The following is a 15,693-nucleotide window of genomic DNA, read 5'->3' as shown; positions in this document are numbered from 1 at the left end:
GTGATGGGTCCTTGGTAAAGTAATGGTGATCAGTGATGGGTCCTTGGTAAAGTAATGGTGATCAGTGATGGGTGGTTGGTAAAATAATGGTGATCAGTGATGGGTGGTTGGTAAAGTAATGGTGATCAGTGATGGGTGGTTGGTAAAGTAATGGTGATCAGTGATGGGTGGTTGGTAAAGTAATTGTGATCAGTGATGGGTGGTTGGTAAAGTAATGGTGATCAGTGAGGGGTCCTTGGTAAAGTAATGGTGATGAGTGATGGGTCCTTGGTAAAGTAATGGTGATCGGTGATGTGTCCTTGGTAAAGTAATGGTGATCAGTGATGGGTCCTTGGTAAAGTAATGGTGATCGGTGATGTGTCCTTGGTAAAGTAATGGTGATCAGTGAGGGGTCCTTGGTAAAGTAATGGTGATCAGTGATGGGTGGTTGGTAAAGTAATGGTGATCAGTGATGGGTCCTTGGTAAAGTAATGGTGATCAGTGATGGGTCCTTGGTAAAGTAATGGTGATCAGTGAGGGGTCCTTGGTAAAGTAATGGTGATCAGTGATGGGTCCTTGGTAAAGTAATGGTGATCGGTGATGTGTCCTTGGTAAAGTAATGGTGATCAGTGATGGGTCCTTGGTAAAGTAATGGTGATCAGTGAGGGGTCCTTGGTAAAGTAATGGTGATCAGTGAGGGGTCTTTGGTAAAGTAATGGTGATCAGTGATGGGTGGTTGGTAAAGTAATGGTGATCAGTGATGGGTCCTTGGTAAAGTAATGGTGATCAGTGATGGGTCCTTGGTAAAGTAATGGTGATCAGTGATGGGTCCTTGGTAAAGTAATGGTGATCAGTGATGGGTCCTTGGTAAAGTAATGGTGATCAGTGAGGGGTCCTTGGTAAAGTAATGGTGATCAGTGAGGGGTCCTTGGTAAAGTAGTGGTGATCAGTGAGGGGTCCTATATCCAGCAGCTTTGATGTAAACTGGTCAAGAAGTAGAAAGGGACAGATAATAAGCTGCACATTAAAAAGGATAACATCTTTAAGCACAATACACGTCTGGTTATAATGCTAAGAACACACCGTACAGAACACAGTCTACTAGCATTGTTAACATCACAGATTTTTGTGATGTAAAAGCGTTAATTAGCATAAATTTTACTTATTTAAGTAAGTAATCATTTGTGGTAATTGGTTAAACTTAGGTGATTTGATCCACTAGCCCAAAGATGCATTTCAGGTATCATTCCCATTATCTGAATCCCAAGTCTGAAACCATACACACACACACACACACACACACACACACGTTTCTTCATAAGTGTGCAATTAGCTCGACCGATCTGTATGAGACTCCCCAGAGTCTCTGGAGAAGGTTAGCATGGAGGCTGTTGGCAACGCTTCTGCAATTCTGTATACTGACATGGACAAGTTTGGCCTGAATGAGAATCACGGATCTGTTTAGCATTTACAGAGTGCGCGTTCTTTACACAGAGCCGGAGAACGTAGCATACTGACGGAATCAATAAGTCCTACTTCAGAGTCACCGAAGCAGAGCGACCCCCCACCTCATCCTACCTCACACAGATATGGAGTCCAGACGAAATCCTGCAGCTTCCAGTGTGTTTAAACAGAAACACTGCCAAATACCTCCATTAATGTGGATCAGCTCGCTTTTGAGTCTCAGCTTAGCCTGTTTTGCTTTCTGACTGCTCTTATCTTGGTAGATCTTTCACACAATGCCTAAAAGGTGACTGCAGAAATTATACCATAACACAGAGGTTTTCAAACCTTTTTTTTTTAATCTAAGCTTTATGTTGAGGATACAAAGTGCCCCACTGGGAAAACCAAAAATCGCAACCAGTCGTATCAGAACACCACATGAGAGTGCTTATTAAATCGTACGATTTTTTTTTTAGGCTTTCCATTATCATTACGTTCACTTGTCAGACTCTGATCACTTGCCTGCATGTACAAGGTGCAGGTTGGTCTTCATTTGTGATCGGTTGCCAGATATGTAATAATTCTAATATTGTTGTCTATTTTTGTCATTTAGTGCAGTGAAGTGAAGTGAAGTGACGTGACATACAGCTAAGTACTGTGACCATATTTAACCCATCCAAAGTGCACACACACAGCAGTGAACACACACACACACACACACACACACACACACACACACACACACACACACACACACACACACACACACACACACACACACACACACCCCGTAAACACACACCCGGAGCAGTGGGCAGCCATTTATGCTGCGTTGCCAGGGGAGCAGTTGGGGTGGTTCGGTGCCTTGCTCAAGGGCACCTCAGTCGTGGTATTGCCGGCCCGAGACTCGAACCCACAACCTTAGGGTTAGGAGTCAAACTCTCTAACCATTAGTCCACGACTTCCCTTTATTTATCCATTCAACTTCCAAAAAGAAACTCTATACATTGCAACTATTCAACTCTAACTATTCCAGTTACTCTCAATCATTGCACTTACAGTACCACCACCTCAACCTTACCCCAAACTACCCTAAACCATCCTCTTAAATGCTACTCCAATTACACCATATGCTCATGTAACTAACATCAACTACAACGAGCATCACTACCCCAACACTTCCACTGAGCCACTTCAATTGCCCCTCTTTTCCAACCCAATCTGATTACTCTCTATCCGTATTTGATGCCCTATTGCATCCCAAATGCCCTATTATTCCTACTCCTTCACTGCCTTTATCATCCCAGAACTACACTTTTAACCAATCATCTAACCCAACAAAAAAAAGTTTTAATAACTACTAAAACTGTCCTCTAACATCACTTAACACTCAAGTCTAAATTAAACTACCTACCCTCAAACAATCCTAAAACTACCCCAATGACTCCACCACCCATCACACCGCCACATACCCCAAATACAATAAGACCAATATGTATCTAACCTTTAATAATTAAATAGCTAAATTGATTCCAGTGACCTCTCCACTTAACAACCCCCTAACCTACAGCACAACTGCCCAATACACCCAAATACCCTGCTTCTCAGTTACCAAGAGATACCACTTAAGCTTATCTAATTATAAACCACAAAAAACTCCTGCAAAAAAAACCCCAAACTAACCCCAATTCAAGTAGCCATCCATGATACCTATACAGATAATCATAGCCCAAAATATTCTAAATGTCCCACACAGATATTTCCCCCACTCATCCTATAACTGCCCCCTTAAATTCCAGCACGATTATTGTACTGTACCTAAAATTTTACAACATCAACTATTTTAATCGTGTACCAATTTTTTGTTTTATAGTTTGTGCATTTATTTATTTATTTATTTATTTACTTTCAATGTACAGGATGTGTGTGTACAATTTCAGGAGAAAGTCTTTTTGTAAGTGTGTGTGTGTGTGTGTGTGTGTGTGTGTGTGTGTGTGTGTGTGTGTGCATGCTTGTCAGTGTGTGTAAACGCAACAATTTCGACAATGAGTTGTACAGAAACACAAGAACGATATTCTGAAATGCGTGTGATGATCAGATGGCTCAAATCCGAGCAGATCGTTAGTCTTCGGCACTGCTTGAGCCGCACAGCTGCAGATGCCTAAGCAAAAAAAAAAAAAAAAAAAGAGGGATCAGGATTTTATCTCTCTCTTCCTCTGTCCCTCTCTTTTTATATGTCTTTTTCCCCTTCTGTCATTCTGTCAATTGAGATGAAAAGCAGCAGATTGAAGAAGGGAGAGAGACCAGCTGTTTTTTTAAGACTCCAAATAGCCCCCACATACCAACCCCCTACCCCATACTACCACAAGCTACACTCCCAAATACACTCTGAAAGTCAACCTACCACCAGTGACCCCTCAAGCTATCAGTACACCTTCACATAACCCCAAGGTACCCATAATTGTACCTTTCTTCACATTCCAACTCCCCTACCTGTCCACCTCAACCACTCGTTCAACTACTATAGCTACCAATATTACCTCACATGGTTACTTTGCTACTGTAGTTCACTACTTCCTTCTACAATTCCATCTTTCCAGCTATCTGACAACTCTCCAAACCTAAGGTACCCATCCAGACGGATAACTACCCCTCTCAACACCACCAACTATTTCTGTCCACACTCCAAATATCCAACTACTCCCCCTCCACCACATGCTTACCTTTGCAACCCTTCCAACAAATCCAACTGATCTAAACCTTTAATAGTCCTTTACCATCGACGTCTAACTCAAACTACTTACCCTTAAACTACCAAAATTCAACCTCAGATTGGAGTTCTCTTTTCATTCATTCATTCATTTTCTACCGCTTATCCGAACTTCTCGGGTCACGGGGAGACTGTGCGTATCTCAGGCGTCATCGGGCATCGAGGCAGGATACACCCTGGACGGAGTACCAACCCATCACAGGGCACACACACACACACTCTCATTCACTCACACACTCACACACTACGGACAATTTTCCAGAGATGCCAATCAACCTACCATGCATGTCTTTGGACCGGGGGAGGAAACCGGAGTACCCGGAGGAAACCCCCGAGGCACGGGGAGAACATGCAAACTCCACACACACGAGGCGGAGGCAGGAATCGAACCCACAACTCTGGAGGTGTGAGGCGAACGAACTAACCACTAAGCCACCGTGACCCCCTCAAAGCTGAACAGATCTGCCAAATTCTTCCTAAATCTAAGTAACACACAAAACTACTTATGTTCATTTTAATGCGCTTTTGTAAATAAATTCCGGTAATTTAAAAAGCTGCGAAGGAGAACACGAGCACCACAGAGAGAAGAATTTAATGCCTTGTTGATTCTCCTGCGGACAGAAAAGCAGAGACGCGTGACCGGAGCGGATGAAACACAAACCCCTCCGAGCCGTGGGAGGTTTGACGATCGACCGAAGTCATTTATATTATTTAGAACTAAAAAGATCCAAAGTTTACAAAGTTTCCCAACGTTAAAAAGAAACAAGCTGAAGAAGGACAGCAGTGTTAGTAGAAGCTGATGAGGATGGAAAGATTGTGAGCGAGCATGTCAGCTCATCAGGGAGACGATGGGAGGTAAATGACAGCGTTTGTTAATCAGGCGAGGAATACGCAGCGCCTTCTCTCTCCACGTGCGCTAAACACCACGCCACAGCAAAACACACAAATCACGTTCCGGACGCTGTTTCGGAATTCACATCTGCTCTGCGTGTGTTTACACGTGTAATTTGTGTATTTTCACACAAAAACTGTGTTTACAGTTTCGGGCCGCAGTGAAAAATCTGAGTAACGAGAAACATTCTGCGGTGGATAAATCATTTTCACGGCATCCAGGAATGCGTTATTACAGACATCTACACAGGCCACCCATTGCTGTTATCACTGTTATGACTATTATTTCTGTCTGAATATACTGCACTGTATCTCCAGATTCCTGATTCTTCTGTCTTGTGTTATTTTCCATTTTTCTTTCCTCCGGTTTTGTAAATAGGATCAAAAGGGGACGATGTGCTCTATAGACCGGCACGTAGAACGTTACCGTCGTTAGACCATTTGTAGAACAGCTAGACAAAAGGAGGACATCACAGACATAACACGTCTCATATAACGACCAAATAATCGTGCACAGCGAGACACAGATGTTAAAATACGCTAATCGTTTTAGCGGCGTGGAGAAAAACCTTCCGAAGCCGAAAGTAAAGATGAGATTCGAGTTCCGTCACAAAACGGATGGTGTAAATACGGCCTATTTTGCACATCGATTTAATTGAAAATGAGATTGATAAAGAAAATTTGGATATGTAATGAACAAGAATTGTAAAAAAATTACCCTGAGTATGATCATATACTGTACATGTTGCTGTGCTGGTTAAAGAAACAAACTTAGACAAAAACACATGACATAATCCGTGTTTTTGAATATTCACGTTATTACGAATAAAAAAAAATGTAAAAAAAAGAAGAATATGTTCTTTCTGAAGTGGAAAAAGAAAATGGCCTGTTTTCCTTAAGCTCTCAAATGGACATGGGCTTTAATTATTTTTGTTAAAAGGTCAAAGGACACCTTCGTCTCTTCGTGCTGTTAGAGGGTTTTGATTGACGCATGTCAGGGCAGGTGACTGTGTTTGTATCTTTGCGTGTGTGTGAGAACCTACCGCAGTGTTTTGGCCAGCTTCCCACTCCGAGCCCTGCCATAATAAACCATAACCCAGCAGCTCAGCTCATATGGAGCAAATTACACACACACACACACACACACACACACACACACACACACACACACGCACGCGCGCACGCACACAAACACACACAGCATGCTAATTTGTAGCATGTCTTGTTCAGTACTGTGGTGCACAGATAAATGCTATGCATAAATGATGTCTCTCTCTCTCTCTCTCTCTCTCTCTCTCTCTCTCTCTCTCACACACACATTTTACCATCATTGTAAGGACTTTTATTGCCATTACCACGAATCAACGCTACCTTAAACCTAAATATAACCCAGGCTTCACACTTTTGCATCTATCATAACACATTTTCTAATAGTAATTATTCAGGCGAATAACATTTGCTCATGTTTATCATGATTTTACACTCAGAACATTTAAATGTTTACAGTTTACAGTTGCTGGTTTATTACAGTTCTGCCTGAAAGCCTTTCAAATTCATTGCTTGTAATTTAGTCCCTCCAGGATTTTATAAATTTGCGATCACATAAATGAAAGCAGAATCAAGCCAGTTTTGTGATATTCTTGCATTTTTTCAAATCGACATCGACATCATCACAACACAGATTCAGCCAGAGCTCTCGTCCATTCGTGTGTGTCAAACCTGAGTACAGAGAAAGTTTATGCTCATAGAAAGTTTATGAAAATTTGGCAGGCGCCTTTATTCAGAGCAACTTACTTTTTTTTTTATCTCAGTTTCATACAATCGATAGTTAGCGACGTGACATACGGCTAAGTACGGTGACCCATACTCAGAATTTGTTCTCTGCATCTAACCCATCCAAAGTGCACACACAGAGCAGTGAACACACACACACACGCACACACACACACCATGAACACACACCCGGAGCAGTGGGCAGCCATTTATGCTGCGGCGCCCGGGGAGCAGTTGGGGGGTTCGGTGCCTTCCCCATGTGCACCTCAGTCGTGGTTGGCCTAAGACTTGAACCCCCAACCTTAGGGTTCAGAGTCAGACTCTCTAACCATTAGGCCACGACTTAGTTAAGGGCCTTGGTGGACAGGGGAATCGGACTCATAACCTTCCGATCAGTAGTCCAACATCTTACGGCCCCAAATCCCCTATTTCCTGTGTGTTCACTGGTAGGCGTGTAAAAGAAGAATCCTGTGCTTGTGTAGTTTTTTTTTTTTTTTAAAGCTACTTAAAAAATCAAGCATTTTGCCACAACAATAAAAACATTTAAGTAAGTTAGTAAAAGATGCAAAGAAATATCTATAAATAACGATCCCGGTTTGTTGGGGGGGGGGGGGGGGGGAAAAGACAATTTAAATTGCAAACTGTTTATTTCCAGACAAACAGCTTTCAAAAACTTTTCAAATCCGATTTCACAAAAAATTCATACAGCCGGTCGTCATGACACGTCAAACGTCACGCTGGAGTGCAGCCCGTGTTTAGGTGAAGTCGGCTCTGATCTGAACAGCTTTCACTTTTCTCACACTGTGGACAGAACGCAGCAGTGTCTCTAGCGGTATGGACTAAAGCAGTCAAATACAGAAGCGTGCACGTGGTCAGATGTGTTCAGGTCCTCAGCAGCAGCAGTGTGGAGGTGATGGGATTAAACTTGGGACTCGGCAAACACCTCGAGTGTTTGACAGAAGCAAACACTACAAGCATAGCTTTCTCCAAATCCGATCAGACCTCCAGGGGTTGAGGATGTATGAAGAAAAGACGCTTGAGATGATGATATTTTGAACACTTTTCTGACCGCAAGCTTCGGGATCTTGAAGGTCGTACAGTATGCATGTCACATGGTTCATGGAAAACCCTAATTAAAGAGTTTCATGCGGTCTTTAGTGGTGATAAGACAGCGATCTTGCGTGCTTGCTGTGGTTTGAAGAGCATGTTATTGGTTATCTGTCAGTCACACCGCCTCGTTCTGTAAACGTAGGCAGATGTCGGCCGAATTTAACTGACAGAAAGCACCAGACTATGAAAGACGAGCTACTCTCTTTTTCCATAGACAGCGGAAATGATACGAATACACGAGAACACTGTTTAATTCATAATGTTTTAATCCTGAAGGTTGAATATAAACACTTTTTCAGGTCGGTGGTCCACGATGGTTAAAAAAAATGGTACATTTATTAATAAACAAAATGATTAGTAGTAAAATTGAGATAAAAGGCTGAATATGGCGCCACAAATCCCACATCCACTAAAGATTAAAGGGAAAGTGTACAGGACTCACTCTCATCTACCGTACAGCACGGCTTCCTTTCTCCTTTTGAACTTGTGGCCCTGTCATTAATGACGTCTCCACCTCTGTCAGCCTCGGTTCTTCCTCTTGTTAGATATCAGCAGGTCTTTAAGTTGGTGCTTTAGGCATTTTGTGTGTCTTCTTCCGAAAATGACACTTACAGCATTTAGAAGTGTTTTGATATATGACATGTCCATGTTGTGCTAACTTTTAGATTTTGCTTATTTTGGGGCGGGGCTACACGTGAGGTCACGTGAATACCCGGTGGGGTGCCAATACTTTTGACAAAAGTTGCTACTGAAATAAAACTTTGTTCGGAGTAAGGTCCTCAAGGAGCTGGTCGAGTCTGGTGTAAATCGCTCGAAAACTTGCCGAATTACAGTATAAACCTCCAGAATTTATAATAGAAGTCTATGGGGGAAAAAAAGCCAGTTTGTGCTTCCGTACCGGGAATTCCGGAATTCCGATCGCTTATAAAAGTCATAGCACACCTCTCCTCAATGAGCCGGTCGATTTGACACCTCATTCATGAGTCTAGGACAAAAGCTGCGGGACAAGTTACGCGCCAAAGTTTTGTCCGGCACAATAACAAGAATGTTGCTTTGCGAGCACCATTAATTCTTTCTTCACATAACTTTTGGGGGTTGGGGTCAGAGCACAGGGTCAGACATGATACAGCATGTTAGCAGTGAGGGTTAAGGGCCTCTCTCAAGGGCCTAACAGTGGCACCTTGAAGCCTGATCCTCCAATCAACATCCCAGAGCCTTAAACACTTCTAATGTTTTTGTATGTCCCAGCTTATTATCAAGCTGGTGTCAGAGCACAGGGTCAGCCATGCTTTGGCACCTTTAGCTCAGATAGGGCTAAGGGCCTTATTTAGGGGCCCAACGAAGATAGAGTTGGATAGCAGTTGGAGGCTTGAACCCAGACCTTCTGATTAGTAACCCAGCACCTTGACCGCCTCTGAGCCACCGCTGAGCCACCAAATGGCAGAAGCCAAATGAAAATTCCAAGGTTTTTCACTATTATGTAAAAATAAATATGTATATTTAAAAAAATCTAAATGGAAACCAACCATGAACACAGGGCGGGGTTGAGAATCAAACCCCGACCCTTGAGGTATAAAGCAACCGTGATTTCTTTACTCTTATTACTTGAGACTTAAATAAGATTCCTCATCTCACAGCTACCAGGACTGGTTTAATCCGGACTTTATGCTTAGTCCGTAAATCTGTGTGGTTTTTCACGTTCTTCTTCCGTCCATGTGGGTTTCATCCCAATTCTCCAGCTTGCTCCTACCTCCCAGAAGAGCATGTGGTGCAATGCACCGCATTGAGCTGGTGTACCATCCATGATGTATTCCTGCCTCATGCCCAGGCTTCTTGGATTGTATTATTTCCTTAGAAATAACCTGTCTCGGATTAGCGCTTAACCAGCTGGCAGCCACAATGTGTGTCTGAGATGTTTTTATTAGCCACATGGGAGCAACAAAGCTCGGACTCGAAGATCTTTGGAAACTTAGTGAACCCGATCCGAAACTTTATGAGGCAATCCAAATGCGCAGCAGGCAGTGCACTTACCTGAACTTCAAAGTTCACACTGATGATAAAGTCATCTTCCTGGAGATATGTAAGAACTTCATTTTCATAGCGTGGATAAGAGCCGTTTTTCCATCACTGAAGATCTTCACTGCGTTTAAAACCATTTAAGCCTGAGGACAGCTTCTCGATTTTTCCACTCCATGCTGAAATACCCACAGCTTGATCTCATTAGATAATTAAGACCATTTGATGGAAGGTTTGTCATCAAAGTACCAGGGATTCATTCTAAATACATCCTGGTTCCCTAGTCACTACCTAGTGCCCTATTTAGAGTAAAATATAATGGCTTTTACACCCTGTCTATGAAATATGTTGTAAAAGTCATTGAAAGGACTTTTATTCAAATGGAAATGCAATAAAATAAAAATCATCCTTCCTCTGTAGTTCAAGTTCAAGTTCACTTTATTTATATAGCACATTTAAAACAGCCATAGGACTGACCAAAGTGCTGTACAATAAAAGAGTGTTAGTAAAAATAACAGAAAAAATGATACTGAAACGGTGAAATGGTTTGGAAATTATTTGTGTTCATGTAGAGGGTCAAAAATCTGATTTTCTTAATATATCTAAAGGGGTCTCCCAGGGGTCTATTTTGGGTCCAATTTCGTTTTCTATTTATATAAATTACCTGGGTAATGACATTCAAGCAAAAAAACACTTTTAAGCTGATGATACTATTATTTATACACAGGCAGTGCAAGACCTTCAAATTGCTTTTCAGTCATTACAGAGTGCTTTTGAGAGCTTAAAATTGGTTTTAAATTCACAGAAAACAAAGTTTACGATATTTTCAAAGGCTCATTCACAAGTACTTGAGCATCTTAGCGTCTATACATCTGATGGTAAAAGTATTGAAAGCGTATCTTCATACAAATACTTGGGCATTTGGATAGACGATAAGCTTTTGTTTAATGTACTTATTTTTAATCTAATCAGAAAACTCAAAGTAAAAATTGGGTTTTATTTTAGAAATAAATCTAATTTTACATTTCATGCTAAAAAGAAACTTGTTGAAGCTACCTTCCTAAGTGTGATTGATTATGGGGATATATTATACATGCATGCAGCCTCTTCGTCTTGATTCAGTTTACCGTGCTTCTCTACGCTTTATTACAAATTCAAAATCCCTTACTCATCATTGCATTCTTTATGAGTTGTTTGGTTGGTTGTTTTTTTGTACTTGTTGTATTTTAATATGTTGTCACCTGTATGGCTGCTACCATGGCCAGGTCTCTCTTGTAAAAGAGATTTTAATCTCAATGAGACTTCCTGGAAAAAATAAAGGTAAAATAATACTAAGACAAGAGATAATGAAAGCAAAATAGAATTAAAGAATATAATAATACATATGGGGACACGGTGGCTTAGCGGTTAGCAAGTTCGCTTCACACCTCCGGGGTTGGGGGTTCGATTCCCGCCTCCGCCTTGTGTGTGTGGAGTTTGCATGTTCTCCCCGTGCCTCTGGGGTTTCCTCCGGGTACTCCGGTTTCCTCCCCCGGTCCAAAGACATGCATGGTAGGTTGATTGGCATCTCTGGAAAATTGTCCGTAGTGTATGAGTGTGTGAGTGAATGAGAGTGTGTGTGTGTGCCCTGCGATGGGTTGGCACTCTGTCCAGGGTGTATCCTGCCTCGATGCCCGATGACGCCTGAGATAGGCACGTGCTCTCCGCGACCCGAGGTAGTTCGGATAAGCGGTAGAAAATGAGTGAGCAAGTGAGTGAGAATAATACACACTAAAACACTAAAACAAGCAATAATAAGAACAATAAGCAGAATTAAAATGAAAGGAAAAACTATAGCTATGCCAAGTAAAACAGATTAGTTTTTAAAAGGGACATGAAAATGGACAGAGAGGGCACTAATCTTGATGCTATGGGTAAGGATGTAATAATTCAGATAAATAAATAGGAGCTTGATTATGCAAGGACTTAAAAACAAATAAAAGTATTTTAAAACAAATTCTGTATTCAATAGGCAACCAGTGAAAAGTCCTCAGAAGAGCGGTAATGTAGTCACGGTTCAACTAAAGATTAACATCATGAAGCAGGACAGGAAGCGTTAAAGCCTAAAAAATACGGTCAATGGTAAAGATTTCATTCGCATCAAACAAATTTCTCAACACTCTTTATCTCCACCTGCTAGCCAGAAGTCTAAGATCAGTCACTTTAATCCAAACTTTGAGTGTTGAAATCTGTCATTTATTTGGTCAGATAGAGCTAAGCACCTGTGTGAAAGGGAAAAAGGTGGAACAACATTCTGTGTAAGTGTTTTTTTCTAATTTGTGTAATAGAATCCTGCGTCTATGGATTTAAACACATTTAAACACATTTAAACACATTTACAACCCTAGTGACATCTTCAACGCTAATGTAGCACCATGCTATTCTAAAAGCAGATTTCATAGAATTTACGTTCATAGAATTTACGTTCCAAAAGATGGGTTTTTGTTTTCAAAAAATAAAAAATAAAAAAAAAAGATTTTACTTTATATATTTATAGGATTATATAAACGCGACAGATATTTTGATGGGCATGAGGATTATAACAGCTCGCTGAATTTGCTGATGTCATTTAATGTGCACAGAGAGCAGCATAGCACTGTGTGTGTGTGTGTGTGTGTGTGTGTGTGCGCGTGTGTGTGTGTGTGTGTGTGTGTGTGTGTGTGTGTGTGTGTGTGTGTGTGTGTGTGTGTGTGTGTGTGTGAGGCAGAGAGCACTTTTTTATGTGTCTATCTTTTAAAAAGACATGGTGAAGAGCAGTCTATTTTCCACTGAGGCTTTAAGTCCAGTTTTGAACTGATGGGGAAATGAAATGAAAAACAAATGTCTTCCTAGCTTCAAGGGAGAATTAGTAAACAAATAGTTGTCCAATAAAGTACAATAAATAAAGATCTGTGTTATGATCGAATGACAAGCACCATGACCGGCGTGGAAAAAACATCTCTCTACACAGATTCCACTGAGCAGCGGCCAAGCATCGAGGGAAACTGAGGCTACATCGAAGCGGAGTGCTTGACAGGATACTATTTTTCTTATCCCCCCCTGCACACAATAGTCCTCCTCGGTTACGAGTGCAATTACCTCTCCGCAAACAAACGCAAATTAAGCCCCTCAAAAAGGAGGGACATGATTAAAGTTTTATGGTATTTCGGCCCCCAATGAGGCGTTTAAGAGAATACAGATGCTTAGCATGGGGGTTTTGCTAACGCTAACCATCCGTCTTTAATTCTCCGAATTTTTAGTCCCTTGCTAATAGAAAAGATCCCTGATTGAATCTTGTTCCCACGACATATTGGGAAAAAAATAAAATAAAATATGGCTTTGTCGTTAAAAAAAATACCATTGCTGATTTAGCTCGATTAAAATCTCAAATCCGAATCACACCTCGAGTGATAGAGTTGTTTAATGGTTTGGAGTGACACAGATGTTGGTGTTGCACTCTCTCAGAATAAAACAACAAATAAAAAACACAAACAAAAAAACCTTTAAACAATCCCAAATGAGGAAGAATTGTAATTCATCCAGCTGTGGGTGAAACAACCAGTCAGTGTAGGGTTGAGTGATGAGTTTAGCGCGTGTGGCTTTCTAGTCCTTAAATGAGTGGCTTGTATTAGGACATAAGGTTTATAAACAGTGGATACAAGATACATTGCATTTTATTCCACAGCCACACTGTCGCATTTAGCTAGCTAGCAAGTCGATATATATAAAAATCTTTACTGTACCAGCTCCCAACGTCCTCTGTGGGACGAAGCCTTTGGACGTCCACTGAGCCGAGGCCGACAGATCCGAAGTCCATGATCCTTACACCAATACAACATTTAACTGACTGTATATTACAATCACACCCCCAGTGTCACCCATATGAGGATGAGGTTCCCCCTTGAGTCCGGTTCCTCTCAAGGTTTCTTCCTTTACCAATTTAAGGGAGTTTTTCCTTGCCACTGCTGCCTGAGTCACCTCAGACTTGCTCATAGGGGAATAAATACATACACATTGTGAACTATATATATCTAATAATAATCATAATAATAATAATAATTTATTTTCAGAATGTTCATTAGATAAACAAGGGGCTATCCAAACAAGATATATCTTCCATGCTAATGCTCCCCAGTTGGCTAACATGAGCTATGCTGACAAGATATAAGACATTTTAAATGGTTATATATTAAACACTCTGCCTGGTTAGCAGGCTAAAATAAGCTAACCTGACAGGGTTTCTGTGTGGATTTTTGTAATCTTTTGTATGTTTGTATGTTCTGCAAAAAAGCTAATTAGCATGAACTAAACTGACAGGATTGCTGAGAGGACCCCCCCCCCCCCATTCATCTTCAAAATGTTGATATCCTTACTGCTATTAATAAGCAGCTGGCTAGCATATGCTAACTTGACAGAATTTCTGATTTTAATTTATTTTCAGAATGTTCATTAGATAAACTATCCAGAGAAGATATAGGCTATCTACCATGCTAATCCTCCCCAGTTGGCTAACATGAGCTATGCTGACAAGATATGACATTTTAAATGGTTATATATTAAATACTCTGCCTGGTTAGCAGGCTAAAATAAGCTAACCTGACAGGGTTTCTGTGTGGATTTTTTGTAATCTTTGTATGTTTGTCTGTTCTGCAAAAGAGCAAATTAGCTTGAACTAAACTGACAGGATTGCTGAGAGTAACACCCCCCCCCCCATTCATATTCAAAATGTTGATATCCTTACTGCTAGTAATATGCAGCTAGCTAGAATATGCTAACTTAACAGGATTTCAGAGAGGAGTTTTTCAGTCATCTTCATAATGTTCATATCTTCATGAATTATAAGTTAAGTTAATCCTTACTGCTGATGCTAGGCGGTTAGCTAACATGAGTTATTCTGACCGTTTTTTTTCCAGTCTCATTTCATCTATTGATCTCTAGTATATTTGAACAATTTAATTTTTTTTTCAATTTAATTTAATTAATTTATCCATTCATTCTTAACATTCATTAATTTTCTTCTGTAAACATTTTTTTAATGTCACTCCATCCATCTGACCTTTCAGCATCTACCCATCATCCTGTCCTTCCTTCCTTCCTTCCTTCCTTCCTTCCTTTCTATGTTTCACTTACTTCATCCGACATCTTTTCCTTCCTTTCTTTTTTCTTCTCTTCTCTCTTTCTGTCTTTGACTTTTTCAGCTATCTCTCAATATCACTACATTTGTCCCTTTCTTTCTTTCTTTCTTTCTTTCTTTCTTTCTTTCTTTCTTTCTTTCTTTCTTTCTTTCTTTCTTTCTTTCTTTCTTTCTTTCTTTCAGTATTCCAAATTAAACTTTTATATTCTTGCAGTAAACTCCTCTCATCTCACCAGAAGCACACAACACACTACCTACCCTACCTAGGGAACCTAATTGTGATTGGAACACAGCGTTTTGTTTCAGATTTCTATTAGTGAAGAGTGATGAAGTCTTGTTGTAGAAATGCATCTCCATCTTCATGTTCATGTCCTCACTTACACAAAATATTAGTACTATGTGCTAACAATAGCTAGGTTAACAAGGCTAAGGGGCGCTAACCTGGCAAGATTTCTGTGAGAATTTTTTTCAATCACCGTCCACTAATGCTAAGTAGCTAGCTAACTATCAGGATTTATGAAAGGATTTTTATGTTATTAAATAAACGTTTATAGCATTC

At 40.6% G+C, this 15,693-nt stretch overlaps 1 protein-coding gene across 1 annotated transcript in view; it reads left to right on the top strand.

Annotated features, from left to right (window-relative positions):
• LOC113650689 (leucine-rich repeat-containing G-protein coupled receptor 6) overlaps positions 1–15,693 on the top strand; it is an 89,344-nt gene that overhangs the window by 41,512 nt on the left and 32,139 nt on the right. The window lies entirely within an intron of this gene.

The sequence above is a fragment of the Tachysurus fulvidraco genome, chromosome 23 (assembly GCF_022655615.1).
Source record: "Tachysurus fulvidraco isolate hzauxx_2018 chromosome 23, HZAU_PFXX_2.0, whole genome shotgun sequence".
NCBI classification, from domain to species: Eukaryota; Metazoa; Chordata; class Actinopteri; order Siluriformes; family Bagridae; genus Tachysurus; species Tachysurus fulvidraco.
This window is presented reverse-complemented; position numbering and strand designations above follow the sequence as displayed.